General features: G+C 34.9%; 1 protein-coding gene across 8 annotated transcripts in view; it reads left to right on the plus strand.

Moving 5' to 3' along the window:
• Positions 1-12646, plus strand: part of LOC114941244 (cytotoxic granule associated RNA binding protein TIA1) — a 482662-nt gene that overhangs the window by 358221 nt on the left and 111795 nt on the right. The window lies entirely within an intron of this gene.

The following is a 12646-nucleotide window of genomic DNA, read 5'->3' on the forward strand; positions in this document are numbered from 1 at the left end:
TCATATTACAGTTTTCTGTTCTCTATTGCTTTCTCGGTTACCGCTACAATGAAGCAAAAGTGAGTGCTAATGATAGAGCACTTTAGCGTATTTTTTACACACATTATGTACTATAATTCGTACATTGTTGAATTTTTATATGGAGTTTAAAAAGCTGCTCCATTATACTTTCGTTATCAAGTATTATTATTCTTTCTGACAGCATCATGTTATAAAAATTAATATTAATCAATGATATTGGAATCTATGAATCAATTGTGTTACCGCAGTTCAATATTTTCTAGTGAACGCTGCAGAGATAGAAGTACTCTTTCCGATTATATAAATACTCGTCAATTTTTAAGGATAATGCAAACATTCAATCCAACTTGTAAAATTTGTACCTAATTGAAATTAAAAAAACTTTCAAACTTATGTTGTTGACTGAATCTGAATTAAATTACTTAACGTAATTCAAAGATTTTGATTTTATATATTGACATTTATATTATAAGTTATAAAATGCAGATTACTTTGCAAATTTGTTTAAAAAAAAACCGAAAAAGAGAAAAAAAGGGAAAAAATAGAAGTTCTTTGTGATTTTTATTTTATACTTTTATTATAGAAAATATTAAAATTTTTTCCTATTGAAGTTCCATCTTCTCAAGTTTGCATTTTACACTTTGCAAATCGCGATAAGATAATATTTCTTCATTTATCGAAAATATTAATTGTATAAACCGTAGCAGAGTAAATATCAAAATAGTCATTAACGTTTGCGCGCGGTTTGTAGTAATTATAACGCTTGCAGCTCGTATTTACCGTAAGTAAGGTTGGCCGCATCAATCTTCTTGGAAAACAATCAGTTCGCAATTAGTCCTTCTGAAATGCTGCCATATTGCATCTAGGCAGCCGTACCTATTTTGCCTACTTCTACGTATCCGTCAGGTTACATCGCTTTCTGTAGACAGTAAATGGTGCATTTACACAAGTCATTTATCACGTGATATTTAGCTTGGCAGCGTTTCAGTTAACTTTGAAATTTAAGTCCATACTCCGGAATATTATTAACGGTTTAGCAACGTGTCATTTATCAAATCGCTTAATGGTAAGTATTAATCTTCTCTTCTTCGGTGGGCAATAATATGAAAATGGTATTACTTCGTAGTGTGTAGTTCATATCGTTGTTATTTATTATTAAGTTCTATGGTGAACATTAGAATTTGATGATCCGCATGATTATAGCTGTTTTGCACTAATCGTATAGTCATTAGTCTAAATCAGCTCATTTCACTATGAATGGTCGACGATACATAGAATATAGAAGGTACTCGCATAAATCGAATAACAATAATATTTTGTATTTACGAATATTATGTCTATACAATTTCAATATTTTATTACACAAAAAAATTAAATAGCTACTTTCCTTTTATATTGTATAATAAAAATAAAATTTATTTTATATTTTTATAGTCTCTTCTCAAAATTTTCAATTTTTACATTTGTGAAGTATATCTACTGATTTGATTTATGTTGATTTCTGAACTATAATATATTATCGTTTACATATGTTCTATATATCAATATTGATATCCCCACAGGTATATACAACAATAATATTGACATCTTTCTATGCGTATAGAGATATTCTAATTATATACTCGTCATTCACCTACATCGCGCTTAAACGCAACCACTCGAGAATTTCCTCGCAAAGGGAATCGTTCAACGATAATGATTAGTCTTATGAATAATAAACGGCGAATTACGCGCGAATCAATCAGCAAATTACATCTATTGTTCAAATGTAAATATTATTTCGATCGAAATTAGTTCAACAACTTTGGTGTGGCAACGATCAATCTTTGCTCTATCAAAATGAAAAATAGATTATCGAATAACATATCGATATATCAAAATAAGGTATCTTCCAAAATACTCGAAGATATCTCGTCGAACATTTGATTTACCATTGTTTATTTTATTTCTCGCCGACAAATCGGATCGATCTCACGATCAACTCGTTACACGTCGTTACACGCAGTCGTTGCTACATCTTTCTTCCCGATCTACTTTTAGTAATTGAACGCTGCTTAAGGCATCATTCGACATCCACCCCACAAAAAGCCTCTCTCTTGCCAATATCTCACCGACGCCGATGCGTCCGCACGACATCCCGCTAAGCGGCGTCCGCAAAAGCTGCCGTCGGTGGTTTCTACGAGTTTTTAGCCTGTCTAGATCGATAGGAACGCCCGAACCAGTGTCGAAGGGGCTGTCGGGAGGATGGTATGAGGAAAACGTAGGGAGGGTAGAATGGGTTGAGAAGTGGTGGACGCCACTTTGTGCTGCATCGACATGAATTTGTATCCCTCCGGAGCTGCCGGCCACCATTCTCACTTCTCTTTCTCTCACTACCGCGGTTCTCATCGACGCAACCCGATCTCTTTTTCTCGTTTCCTCCCCTCTGTGCGGCCCTTCACCGCCCTCATCCCGCGTCATCCCGCGCCGAAAAGCTTCGGCAGTCCGCGGAACCCAGCCATCAAGTAAAAATACATCACGTTCGGCCGATCCCAAGAGCGAGTCGACACCCCGAATATCAAGAGCGATCCTTTCAGATCAACGTGCCATCGGTTTAACGATTTTCCTTTTTGTCGCTTTAGCTGCGCAGGTGATTTTTAAAGCGACCTTCGGGAACGGTGACAGTAACACGCTCGGGGTTTTTTCACGTGTCACGTATTTGCTCATGCGAGCGTACTCGCTGGCCGCAGGCGTGCCTGGACTTTATCAAACGATCTGCGCTAATGTATCAAGTTATCTTGGCATATTCAGTTCTATTTAATTGATATACGAGACAAATGTGTCACTACGAATAATTTTAAAACATAATTTTGATAAGTTCCAGTCGTTCCGAAAATTTTTTTCTAAATGTTAGCATCTAAAGAAAGGTGTCTCTTTTATAAATATATATTTCTCTCCTTATATGCAAAAAAAAATCGTAGCTGAAATAATATTGAATATTATCTTCACAATTAATTGTTGATCGCCAGTGATAGAATTTTATACAAATAATAAGATGCAATTTAATTCGACCAAAAACTGGCTATTCATTTATTGAAAATAAGTACACACTACGTTTCGACCCACATTATGGTCCTTTTCCAAGTGCTAGAATACAAAAAAATAATTAATTATGTATTTTTGTATTCTAGCAGTTAAAAAGGACCACAATGTGGGTCGAAACGTAGTGTGTACTTATTTTCAATAAATGAATAACCAGTTTTTGGTCGAATTAAATTGCATCTTATTATTGAATATTATGTTTGTTATTTCTCAACTATGGTTCTCGTAGAGAAGAATAATATTTTTGTTAAAGTTTTTTTTAGGAAAAATTATTATAAAACATTAAAAAAATGATGAACGCCACAAAGAGCGAACGATCTTTCTAATATACTATTTGGAACGAACAAATATGTGTTGTGCATAAATTCTAAAAAATTTCTCTTTGTTCTGGAACGTGATAAATTCTTACGCTATATGTATAAAATGCACGAGTTTAATAGCTGCATAGCAAACACATTCCCTACATCTCAACGTAAACCGATGTGATTACGCCCGTGTACATATGCGAGTCATGCACAACTGCAGAATTCATATTATTAGTCAATTATTTCCACAAGCATTGTCCCGCAGTGCAATCTAGTATATACAAGAGTATAACGCGTCTCTGTTGCGCGTAATTATACGATTATTATTATAATATTATGATATAATGTATCTAAAACTGAGCGTACTCTGTTTCTCTCCGTGCAGTCAGTATTACATATTGCCGCAGAAAAGTTTGCAAACGAAGGAATACGGGAAAATGCGGATAAATAAGCGTTGCGGAAACGCCTGCTGCGCATAATCAGAAAATGTAGCACTGGCTCATCCATTCACTCCGTACCTCGAACTCATTCTTCCCCTTCTCTCTCTCTCTCTCTCTCTCTCTCACTCACTTTCTCCACCTCCTTCCGTTACGTTGTAAATATGTAGGAACGCTTAATCATGTTTCACGAAAGTTCTGCGTCGAAGCATCCTATATCGGTTTGTCACCCGCGAGAACGATGCCATTGTGTAACAATACTTCGATTGTAAACCACCCTACTTGCCAACCACCTCTCGGAAACCAGCTCGCTTCCTCCTCCGAACGCCACGTTCTCGGTACTCACAGGCTGAATACGCCGACGGATAGAACGTATCCATAATGCGACGAGCTTAGCGCGCGCGTGTTAGGATCGTCCCGGTACAACCGGGCAGATTGAGGCTTAGAGCAACGGCAAACAGCATCAATTTGGCATCGCGCCACCACGCACGCTGATGGATACACGATAAATGTGTATGTGAGTGTATCTCTGTGTGTGTGTGTGTGTACACAGGTACATATGGAAATCCTTACGCACACGCACTTTAGATGTTGTATCGCGCAGACCATTTAATTAAGCCGATTCAATGTAAACGAGACTGGGCCACGGTAACGTTCATCGGTAATCATGTGATGTTCGTTAATACCCGCTCATTCCGAGTAATTTTCTATCTCACTTCGATAATAGTTCCATAAAGGCCGGGGTATGCCCCCTGGAATTAGAGAGGCTCATAGCTACAGCAATCGCGTATTGGCTTTGCGACTGTTGACGGGTAAACTTCTACCACGTGCACAGAGAGGCAGGGCGATGAATAAAACATGTGGTTACAGGATACGGTTTACATTCGGCTGTGAAACTAATTGTAACGCGATAGGCCGACAAGCTAATCATTTATAGGACTCACGGGCGTCGAATTTAATGTACATTTTTTTGTTAACCGCGACGTGTATATATATATTTAAAACGAGACGTTGCGCGCTGCTCCTCATAAGAAATAAGAAAGAATTGACCCCGATCCGCGACCAGCCATCTAAGTTTTATGCACGATCATAACTCGAAATCGTCCCGCAGCCTCGAAATGTCTCCTTTCGCCTAAAGATTTACGTGCTCGACGCGCGTTATATACGAATTCGAGCCCCGGTTGGCCGACGCGCCACTTTGCCTGACCGCTCTGACCCTCGTGTCTCTCTTGAACTATTTAATTAAGCTGATTCCCTTCTCCTCCGCACATCCCTCATCCCCGAATTCTCGCATAAGCGAGAATGAACCGGGAGGAACACGAGCGCGAACTCGCGAATTCCATTTGCGCGAGACGATTTCGCGCTATTGTTTCGTCAATACTCATCATCATGATTGTACGGGGGGATGGATAGGCGCGCTGGCAATGAAAATGATCGGTGAAGGTCTGCTTGGGGAATATCGACGGGCGAAATCCGACGTGCAACGTAGCAACGGCAATTCGGCCGCTATCTACGCTCGTCTAGGGACAATGCATCATGCATCCCGTTGCTACAGGTACGCCGGTGAACCTTGCACAGCCAGTACACACCGGGCTGCAGCGCAGTTTGAGCTATGCATTGGCCAATATGTCGTTCATCCCCTAAATCACGACGATTTACAGTTGAGCCTGGTCGCGCTATCGATGCCGGCTCGTATATACGTAATCTACGCTCTTTCGCCTGTCACGGGACTGACGAAATAAAAACTGTTGGGAAAAATTCGTCGAGCGTAACGATTCTAGTCTTCCCTTTGCCGTGACACGTTGCACACCACCGAACAAATTGCTCATATTTTTCCTACCAATCATGCACCAAGAACGGTTCAACGTGTCAGTTTTCTCCGTTGAGTATCCAGTTTTTCGTATTATTAAAGATATAATACGATCACACACACACACACACACATAAATGTAGAAGATACATTAATGAATATTTATGAAAGATTTTTTTTCTAGATTAATATATGATTCAGTTTTCAAAAGATTCTTATATGTAATAAAACATATAGAAAGAATATATAAAATTATATTTATTATTTTTTGTAATAATTTTTTAGCAGATTACAATTATAATGATTAAGCTTGATAATAATCCGCGAAAACACTTTTGGGGCAAGCCAATATACTAGGGAGTACAATCAGTCACAAAGTGCCGTCATTGTGCGTTTAACAATGCACTTTCAATTCGTGATACAGTTACAAATGCATTGAAATGGCACCGGTATGTCTCGGTTAATACATTTCGCAATTGCCAAAGGTTGACTGATACAATGGTAATTAACATACTATACTCAGTCCATTATGTCATGCAGTTTCAATTTTGACGTATGTATTTTTTAATAAATTTAACATTTTATTTTCTTAAATTTATTAGAATAACTTTTAATAGAACAGTATACATATGCGTATAATACATGTAATATATGTGTGTATGTTAGAACAAAATTTATAGATTTAATTTCCCTGTTTTCTCTCAAATTAAACAAAGTTAATTATAATAAAGTATATTAAAATTAAAAATTAAATTAAATAAAAATTTTTAATTTGTAGTCTCAAAAAAAGTATAATGGTTAAGTTGACTGATTTCTGACGATCAAAAGAGTTGAAGTAAAAGTTAGAGAGTAAGTTAATTTTTTAATTAAAAATTTCATGTATCTTTCAATTCTATATTCAATCAGTATGAAAAACATTCGCTTCATATCATGCTGCGCGCCAGTATTAAACGATTGAAATATTCACCACAACGTGTATTTTAAAAATACCTAGTTCGCACATTCCATACATTGCGCATTTTCGCAGAAAAATCCTAGTACCAGAAACAACAGATCTAAAGTACCTTCGGGAATCAACCCGGTTAAAATTCTCGATGGAGGAACGAGGTAGCTGGTTATTACCGACCGCGAGAGACAAAAGAACGAGTCATGCTGGTAGAAGGCTTACAGGAAGAAGGATTTGATCAATGGTGAATACAAATGTACGAATTAATCGCTGATTGGAAGCAGCTGATCAACTTTAGGCATTTGTCTAGTTACAACATTTGATTAATTCGATATTCTTTTTATGATTTTTCGTTAAACTGATTTGAGAAGTCTTCATTCTTTCTCTCTCTCTAATTCTGTTCAAAGAGCTTAATCCAGTCATGTAATTTACACAAGAGAATTTATATCAAGGTATTGTGCTACTTAAAAAATTTAATATTTTGTTAGTACAATATTTACATACATTTTTTGTATTACTTTTTATAAATAAATATATAAATTTAAAACTGTAAATTATATTAATATTATGTTAATATTATTATTATTAATTTTTTACTATATATTAACACACATATGTATAATAAAACTTATCTTTATCTCAATGTAATTAATATATAATTTAAAAAACAATTTAAAATTAGATATGCATATTATAAAATTGAATAGATAAAATAAAATTATAATCTATATTTAAATACAAATTTATAACGAGATTTTTAATAAAACATATTTTTAAAATAAGCAATATGTTTCTAATTAAACTTGTACACTGGTTACTGGCTGGTTAATCAAGATGTGTAAATATATAAATATTGATTTAAACGAGATATTACGTATCACATAGAATTTACTGTTGCATCATACATACATTTTTTGACAATTCAATCATTTATTGAATTAGATGTAATGTTTTATTTTGTCAATTTTATCTGACTATAGCTTTAGTATGTTAAAGTATGTTTTACGTGTTTCTATAAGATATATTCCTTGTTTGCATTTATTGTCGTTTATCAATAACTCGCACCATTATTATCGAATACATTGCTTTATTATAATTACGAGATATCGGTAATATGCGAAATGAAAATATCGAAAATTGGAATTCTCGTCTGACAACATCTCTGTAATAGCTCTACGTTATATAGTACTTTGACTGATACCTTGCGCGACCTATAAATAAAGTAGTAAAATTATATACCGATACTATTTCATCAGTCTACCCTAAAATGTTATTAAACTATATTATACATCTAGTATTGCTCAACTATTAGCGACCGACACCGTTATTCAGCTCGAATGCGCGAGCTTACTCAAATATTGACGTACATTGTCAGGCTTGAAAAAATGTAATTTAAAAATAGCATGCGCTACGAAAAAAAATATAAAATAATGTCTCCATTTACCTCGATTAATCAAAAACAATCACATGAAGCACAGGATAATCTATAAATTTTCGTATCAGCTGACTGCTAACTCATATTTTCTAGAAAGAGAGTGTAAGGCCGAGATCAAATCTTATGAACAATCCACTTGCGCGCGAATATATAGCACTAGTTTCAGGAGCGGTCATCCAAACTGAGATTCGATTGTGTTCACTCCGCTAGGTTTTCGCCGCATGGAGAATTAATAGAGGTCTCCATTGGCGGCACAGGCGCCATGCCTGGCCGCAGGGCATATTTTCTCGTGCACAGGGGTGCGTGCAAGCCACTCGGCCCGTTTCGAGGTATAGTAAATCAACATTTCACCGTTGTCCCGCGAAATTAAGGAAACCCTTGATCTACGGGCCATCCACGCTCGATTCCTGATGTACGACGTGGCCCGGACTTTTGTATGTCCACCCCCGCATTGTGCTGCTTCAATGGATCTCGCTACCGCGCTCCAGCGCTCGGATTCGTTTCTTTCTTTTTTCTCTCCATCTTTTACCTTCGAAACTGTCAAGGGAATCTATTCATGTCGTCAATCCGCGAATTCGAAATCGTCACGCAAAAAACGTGACACGGAGAACAACTCCTCGAATATATTTAAATCGATCTCACCGATTACATTTTACAGAGAAAAATTATTTTTTCTTTATATGCTATTTTTTAGATTTTTCTAACTCTGTGTTCAATAATCAAATTTTTTGTTATTTCGAGATAAAGGCATTTATGGATTATACAAAAAGAAAAATATATATATACAAAATTATGTTTTAGTCACAACATCTGAGACTAAATTTAAAATAAAAGTCTTATATGCTACAGCATATAAAAAGACTTATTGTTAGTCACAAGCAAATTAATACAAACTTATTATTATCTATTTGATTAAAAAATAATTTATTTTATTGATTTTAATTTATTCCATTAGAAATAAATTTAAATAATCAAATTTATAAATATAAATAAATTTAAATTTAAACGTTGAAATTGATTGGATACATTTATACAAATCATTGTATAAACAAGTTTTTATGCATTATATATATATATATATATATATATATATATATATGTATATATATGTACTTAGGTATCTATATAATTTTATCAAATTATCTACAATTTTAACGTAAATTATTCAAGTTAATGTAAATCGTATTACATTCATTTGATGTAATTTGTATGTTATTCAAAGTGTAAATAAATATATAAATAAATACATTTAAATTGTAAATATGTCTCACACACACAAAAATACACGTTCATAAAATTATGTACTTATTTTTAAGTCTCAAGCAATTTTTCGAAAAAAAGAATTTTATCTAGTGGAAATATACGAAAGAGTTTTTCTAATATTAAACATAAAATTCATTTCATAAAAAAAAATTGAACGACACGCTGCATGCAAAATTAAATGGCCTTCCCTTATTATTAACTCAACGTATACTTTCTCGCGTACAATCTGCATACACACGTCGTAAACATGCAATACGCGGACACGTGTCACGATTTTAGTAGCCTTATTTTATAACACATTGGAATTTCAACGTGGCAGTATACCACGACCATGATTATGATGGTAATAATAATGATGTTTACACCCCTTGTAGCTATTGTTGCTACTAACATTGATGCAACTGTTCAGTTCTACACTAGGATAGGGAAGCATCATTGTGCCAGTTAGCAGGGGATGTAAAAGAGAAAAAGAAAGGGGAGAGATGAATAAAGCTGCAATAATAAATGATGCTCCATTAGTCGCACTTTATTGAAAATTGTGGGGCACGTTTAAATATCGGACGGTGGGCGAGTCATGACGCGTGACGTCATCATCAAAGATCCTTTAATGCTCACATCTTTTTCATGCTACGCCCTCTTTGCATTCACCCGGGCCATATTTCAACAAACCTTCTCCCTACGAAATCAGATCTTGCCAACTATTTACTGCCGGATCGAATTCGATAGATTTCGTGAAATTTCGTTGAAAGCAAACCGGTTCCAAAACCACTTTCGTGCAAGATCCTTTTCGGTAAAATTATGGGTATTTGGTCTTACTTGATTCACAGAAAAGGTTTCAGTCTTTTTAGTCATTTTGAGCTGTATGAATGCGATGCTCGCTGAAAAATTCAACAGACAAGAAAAATGCATGGATAATTTAATCAACTAAAGAAACCTACAGCGCAGATGAAAAGAACTGTGTCAAGCAAAGCATTTTATGGAACTCTGCCTCAACAATATTTATTTCAATGGCAAAAAGAAACCTTATTTATAATTAGACACATCAACGAAATGCTCAAGTATCGAAATATTCATTAAAATTAAGAATATAAAAAAATTGTAAAAACTTTTCTATGTAAATTTACAAATACAAGTTATATTATCTTTAAAAAACAAATATCCACTACAAAATAGTTTGTACAACATGTAATTTTTATTTGTATAGATTTAAAAAGAAAAGGAATCGTAATATACGTATCAAATCAAAAACAAACTCTGTCGATTTTATTTAAAACTCGATCTGAAATTTGAAAAAATATCGAATGGGCTTGGTTAAAATATCATTGATATCTTATTGTTGGAACAATCAAGATCGCAAATCTCGAGAGAAAAAAAGAGAAAGAGAGGGAGGCAAAATAAACTTTCATCAATTTCCTGTTGATATCTTAATAGCCCCAAGATCCTGACGCGATGCGGTGGTGTCGCCGCTGATTGCGCCGGTCCGGAGGGAAGAAGATGACGAGGATCAGACTAATTCACGAAAATGGGCCACTGTGTATGCCCACCGGAACCTCCCTCCGACCGGCAAGGATAGGCCATCAACCGATTGTAATCAGACCACCCTTCGTCTCTGACGGTCCACTCTCACATTTTACCCTTCTATACTTTCTATACTAAAGGCACTGCTACGCATTCAGAGTAATCGATGCCCCTTGAGTAGAAATCTTCCGGCGGTAACTCGATTTTCGTCTTGATCTATTCCTGAATCCAGTGTCGATGAAACCGTATCGAACTAAAGAAAGAATATGGATGAAAGGGAGAGACAAAACGAATGTCCAGAAAAGAGAAGCATATTTTATCGAGTCGATGTGCGAGGCTGTACCGCAACGCCGCGACTTGCACTCGACTGCACGACCGTATGCGAATCGATAATTTATCCCCCCAAAAGCTTACTTTGCACACCGACGTTTCGTTGCGCCCATCCGACTCTGGCTCTAATCTGTGAAATTGCACAGTTTTTTGCGGGAATAAAAAGCATTTATAATTAAGAGAAATCGTGACGTTTGATGCGGTAGAATAATCGACAAATGCATTTTATACTAAATAGAACTTATCTCAAAACGCGCGCTAATAGAATGGCATAATTAGGAACAGAATGGACGAATATCATTTTTATTGTCTCTCTTCGAGAACATCGAAACTTCATATCCATAACTCTCAAAAAGCAATCGCGTTTTCAATCGCATTTCGATCAGCGAGAAATGCAAGCGCGCTTAGTACAAATGTATTAGAGCACTTATAATTCAATCTTGTGGAATAACATTAGCGTACGTTATGTCATACGATGTGTCGGTTTGAAAATTCAATGCGCCACTTCTAAAATGATAAATGTTTGCGTAACGTTATTTAACATAATATTATTCTGTAATCAGACGTCATCACAAATTCTCATTTGCTTTCTCCAATGAATAATGATACTGTTGCATATTATTACACCGTTTTCCAAATAAAACATCTTGTAACACATTTACAATTAATCGTCATTTTCAAAAATTCACTTTTTGCAAACCGCAAATGAAATTGATCGTTCAAAATGTCTATGTGTGACCGAGAGAGTGACTAATAATTATTTATTAATTATTATCTACATCACACATACTCCACAATCTATAACATTTATTCAAAAACAGCTGCAATTGATAATTATTTATTAATGCTAACCGGTCTCTATATTCATAGGAAATAATTAAATTACAATCGTGTCTCTTCACCAACTCCTATTTTCCATCGAGTTATTTTCAAGTGTCTATCTTAGAGGTCGTATCTTATGTGTATGTATTATGAAAGACCTTCGATTGTCAGAGTAGCGTTCTCGCGCGTAATTTCCCGCCATGTTTCATTTTATTTATGCCAGATATTTTAGACCGAATCATGACGTTGTCCATGAAACGAAGGAGTGTTTCATTAATAATTTAATGAAGAAATATTTTCAGAACAGCTAAGCGTGTTACTCGTTTTCAGGTACATCACAATTATGAAAAAAACGAATATTATAAAATGATATTGCATAAATCAGTTGTATATCAAAAGCCGATCTCTTGAATATTTTTGTTTCTTTTTTATGACATAGAGATAAATGCAATAATTTTTAAATGAGCGTCATCGGAAAACATTAATCACTTCTTTTATCAAGTTATTGAATTTTTATCTACAGTTTTTGTTAAACCATTGACAGCAAAATTTAATCATAAAGATATATGGAACAGGGAAAATAAAATAAATAATTTACATTTTTGTTCTCCATTCAAATTTACGATATGCTTGTATCTAAAATTAATAATATTCGCAAATATGTTCATCGTTATTCTT

Source organism: Nylanderia fulva, unplaced genomic scaffold (genome assembly GCF_048542155.1).
Source record: "Nylanderia fulva isolate GAGA-0341 unplaced genomic scaffold, ASM4854215v1 Scaffold33, whole genome shotgun sequence".
NCBI lineage: Eukaryota > Metazoa > Arthropoda > Insecta > Hymenoptera > Formicidae > Nylanderia > Nylanderia fulva.